We start from the raw sequence: 5070 nt of genomic DNA, 5'->3' as shown, positions 1-5070 counted from the left end.
CAGTAAGTATCATATTAGTTAATATCGAATCAAACAAGTCAGCACATAATTTATAATTGAAAGGGTTTCATAACAGTATTTGGTTGTAGTGAGACTAGAACTATAGTTAAACATGTAACTTGGTGAGTGAAAAAATTACCAGAATCTACTAGACATGGTGTTGAGCTCTTTACATGCACTGGGGCACTTAAAGGGTTAGTTCACCCAAAAATGAATATTATGTCATTAATTACCCTCGTGTTGTTCCAAACCCGTATGACCTTCGTTCATCTTTGGAACACAATTTAAGATATTTCTGATGAAATCTGAGGGCTCTCTGACCATCCCATAGACAGCAAGGTAACTACCACGTTCAAGGTCCAGAAAAGTACCAAGATGATCGACAAAGTAGTCCGTGTGACAGCAGTGGTTCAACTGTAAAGTTATGAAGCTACATGAATACTTTTTTGCGCAAAAAGAAAACAAAAATAACAACTTTATTCCATATTTTCGTCTCTTGTGGACGTGCGTTCACGACAGTACCATGACGCGAGCGTGCGCCGGCGCCACCACACGCTGGAATAAAGTCGGTATTTTTGTTTTCTTTGAGCAAAAAAGTATTCTCGTAGCTTCGTAACTTTACAGTTGAACCACTGATGTCACACAGACTACTTTGTCGATCATCTTGGTACTTTTCTGGACCTTGAACGTGGTAGTTACCTTGCTGTCGATGGGATGGTCAGAGAGCCCTCAGATTTCATCAGAAATATCTTAAACTGTGTTCCAAAGATGAACGAAGGTCTTACGGGTTTGGAACAACACGAGGGTGAGTAATTAATGACAATTTTCATTTTTGGGTAAACTAACCCTTTAAGGCTCTTTACGGCTCCTGGATACCCCTGTCATATCACAGCAGCAAAAATGTATAGAGAAATGGGTTTGTGCTCTTTTGACTTGTGTCAGTGTTTATCTCCAGCATCCTGGTGTCGAGTATCACTACAGTAACTCCTTGGTGAATGTGAAATATCAAACAATGGCATCAGCTGACATTCCATTGCAAACTAAATAAAAAACGTCTATGTATTTTACAACCAGTCTGATCCCTCTGAGAACAGGCTTTGTGTAAAAACACAATACAACAATGCAATAATACTTACAATAAAATTTTGCATGCAATATATTTCTTGGATGTTTTATGTTAAATAATGTTATTGGTGGATTTATTTTCTTGTCACGTTTGTCCATGTGATCTTAAACTTCAAGACATCACTGATATGAGCTGGAGACTCAATGAAAGCAAGATTGTGTGTAATAAAATTCCCAACAGTCATTCACAACAGAAACTTTCTCAAATTTCTTTCTAATTACCATTATAATTAATTACCATCTCATACCATGAATATACTTGCCTTAGGTTAAAAAGTTACTTTGAGCTGAATTAGTTCAGCATTCGTTGACTCTTTCTGGTGCAGGAGACACTGTTTTGTGTTGTTCTGCTCTTGATGTTTTACAGATAGAGATAAATGATGTGGGCTGCTTGTTTTGTCATATAACAGAATGAGAATGAACCTTTTTGCCATAGTTCAACAGACTGAGCAGATCATTATGTTGCTGCGTTAACACCTCTGTACATTTACACAGTGTCTAGTGGAGCAAATATCAATAAACATATTCATATTGAAAATAATGTTGTATTTGCAAGAACTGTCATTTTTGAATATGCTTAAAATCTATTTCTGAGTATTGCAGAGGATGTGAAGAGATCTCTTTTTATATGTTCAAGACTTAAAAAATTGTGAAGACTGTTTGGATCTTTCTAACGATATACTGTATGTTTTACTGAAACTAAATGTTTTCTTAGTCAAATAAATCCCATTCGGTGTACTTTCTCTCATGGCTTGTGGTTAAAATAAATAAATAAATAAATCCTTGTAGACACTGACAGTTTATACAGTTTATTTATTATTTTATTAGTTTATTTTGAACAGTATCTCTAGTAAGTATTTACCCAAATATCGATGGGGGGAAACTATCACTTACAGCCTCTTGGAGGCAGCAGAGTAAACTGCAGTATCTCATCTACAGAGTATGATATTTTGCTGTGGTTTGGCCACATAAACGCTGGCATGAAATATAAATAAGAAAAGTAGGAGAAGCCACGGAATATAAACATTTTCATATAGGCCTATAATAAATTACTTGCGCCTCAGAGCTAGCAGATGAGCATCGCGGGCAAAGTCGCATGTGACTTGTTTTCATTGCATTTCCATCTCCCATTATTCACATGAACCCTTTTTGCACAAGTCTAAAACCACCACGTTCTCAGTTGTTTAGATGTGATACTTCGCAGTGATAAAAACAAGGTGATGGAAACAGTGAATGACAGCAGGAATGTGTGGGAGACACAATTTAGAAAACTTTATATCATAAAGAGCCATAATGTAGCTACAGAGATCAATTTTATGTGTGTGTAATACTATTATTATTAATATTTTGTTAATTGTTAGATAAGAGTTCAGATGCACTGAACCTCAAAGGAAGCTGCCGTCATTTGTTTCTCACTAAACACATGATCTCTCTCACCCGCCCATCTGACAACTAACCAAAGTCTCTCCTCCCATCAGATTGACAGAGAGTAAATATTACAGTCTTCACAGCACTTGTTCAGTCTGTCAGAATGAAGAAAAGACAGAGGAACTATGAGGCAGATCTTTCTCGACTGAGCCCAGATACGGAAACCAAAAAAAAAAAAAAACCCTGGTGCAGGTAGGCTATCTATAGCATATCTATGTATATAATAATATAATATATAATAAGTAATTTTGTATTCGTATTTTGGTTTGTTTCTCGACTGAGCTCAGATACAGAAACCGAAAGAAAAACCCTCTGGTGCAGGTAGGCTATCTATAGCATTTCTGTATATATAATAATATAATATATAATAAGCAAAATTTGAAAGGCATTTTATGGAAAATCCAGGTTTTCAGTTCTCTCTCTTTTGGTTTCTCTGCAGCTCATGAATGAGGATGTTACTGGAAGCTCTGCAATCTTGTCCTGCTCTTTCAGTTACAAAAAACTGAAGACAAAACACGATAATGTATTAAGACTCAATGATGGCAGAAATATATAAAACATCATTAAGAGAAAATGATTCACTTGAGGATCAAAAATACAACATTTCCCAGAGAAGTTTACGGAAGGAAGCTTCACTTTCACACTCATGTAAGTTACTGATTAAATGTACTCATTATTTTGTTTAATCCTTTTCATTTGACTAAAATTAAAACAGGGTCAGGGATGCTATTCTGCAGTCTAGCTAACAGCAGGTTCTTCAGCCCTTATTAGAATCAGCAGCTGTGATAACCCTTTTTTCTGAAACTTAAATTCAAATTCATTGTAGCCTACATAAAAAATTTAAATATAAAAAACTTTGCCTAATGTATAATAACTGTGGAAACAAAAAGGGTTCGTAATTTTACAGTGAAACTGGCACAATATTTTGTAGTCTAACAAATGAAGATGAGAAACAAAACTAAGCTTTTTGTTGAACTGAAGTCCAGACATGACAGACGAATGATTGGAGACACGGTGACAGACGGCAGAGACTTGTTCAGTATTACTAATGGTGAAGATTGAGTAGAAATTCAAGAGTTGGCTACATGCGATGAAAAGCTTGTGAAAGTCTTCTGTCTCAGGTGTCTTGAATATACTGAAGTAAATCTGAATACGTTTAACAAATCTCTGGAGCTTCAAGACAAGACATTTTGTATGAAATTCTTTTATGTATGTATAGAGTGAATAAGATAGGAATTAAGATATGTTTCCTGTGGGTTCCAGCACATGTGGGAGTGGATGGAAATGAGGTTGCGGATCATTTAGCAAAACAGGCACTGAAATTATCACATACAGAAATTATTATACCACTAAGCAAAGAAGAAGTTAAGGTTAAAATTCGAACAGCAATAAAAATGAGATGTCAAGCAGTTTGGAATAAGGAAGAGAGAGGAAGACATCTTTATCATATTCAAAATCAAGTTGGAGTTGAAAGAGTTCATTTTGGTAGTAGAAGAGAAGATACAATTATTACTAGACTTCGCATTGGCCATACTGCTTTAAATTCTTCTCTATATAAAATGAATAAGCATGAGTCTGGGAACTGTAGTCTGTGTGGATTACCAGAAACAGTAGAGCATGCACTATTACGTTGTTCTGCTTATGATAATGAAAGAGCATTTCTGTTGGAAGAATGAAAAGAAATAGGGATAGAAAATATGACACTTAAAACTTTGTTGAATAATGGCTTGAATCATAAAATATATAATGCTTTAATGACATTCTTTAAAAAAGCAGATATGTTTAACAGGATTTAGAAGAATAAAAAGGGGAAAAAAAAGAAAAAATTTATTTTTTCTATTATTATATAAATTTATTGTTATTATTAATTTTATTTTTTTTGTTCTTCCTACTCCATCAATGGTCCACACTCCAGCCCAGTAGGTGGCGGGAATGCACCTATCGTTTGTTTGCCAACCGCCATAAAACTCCAAAAGAAGAAGAATTTTTTTTAATTAATTTTTTATTTAACAATCATTAATGTACAAACAATTTGGCCATATCAAAACATCTTCACATTACAATATACAGAACAGGTGCATACAAATACAACAACAACAACAAAAAGGAGAGAACAGAGAGAGGGGGGGAAAAACCCCCCAAAAAATTTTAATAAAATTTCCTTGAAGGGGGGCTAGGTTTTTTCTTGTAGATCATAATCCATAATAATAGAAAACAGAATTATTGCATTTTTCTTTTTTATCACTTTAAGGGTTTTTGTATACAAAAGAAACTCATTATGAAATGCATAAAAGGCTGGTTTTACTTTCAAAAACCTTGATTTGTGAATATAAAATTTTCCCAGTATAAGGATGCTATTGACCAGAACATCATCATTGTTATTGTTCATTACAAGTCCATAGATAATGTCCTTTAGAATGAAACTTTCAAGGTAATGTACCTTTGGGTAAAGCCAGTCATGAATATCAATCAGACCATAAAGCATCCACATATTTACAATGAAAAAACAGATGATCC

At 34.5% G+C, this 5070-nt stretch overlaps 1 protein-coding gene across 2 annotated transcripts in view; it reads left to right on the top strand.

Annotated features, from left to right (window-relative positions):
* The first annotated feature begins 2676 nt into the window (after window positions 1-2676).
* The window catches only part of LOC107575652 (uncharacterized), a 14973-nt gene continuing 12579 nt past the window's right edge, over window positions 2677-5070 (top strand). Inside the window, exons 1-2 of one of the 2 annotated variants that reach the window (XR_001607912.1) lie at window positions 2677-2745; window positions 2993-3201. The gene's annotated coding sequence lies outside the window, so the exon portion shown is untranslated. Of the gene's footprint in view, window positions 2746-2856; window positions 2875-2992; window positions 3202-5070 lie in introns of those variants that run through there. The other variant, XR_001607911.1, reaches the window with a different exon arrangement.

This window comes from Sinocyclocheilus grahami, unplaced genomic scaffold (assembly GCF_001515645.1).
Source record: "Sinocyclocheilus grahami isolate Dianchi unplaced genomic scaffold, SAMN03320097.WGS_v1.1 scaffold2786.1, whole genome shotgun sequence".
NCBI classification, from domain to species: Eukaryota; Metazoa; Chordata; class Actinopteri; order Cypriniformes; family Cyprinidae; genus Sinocyclocheilus; species Sinocyclocheilus grahami.
Note: the sequence above shows the minus strand (reverse complement) of the source record. Positions and strands in the feature narration are given on the sequence as shown.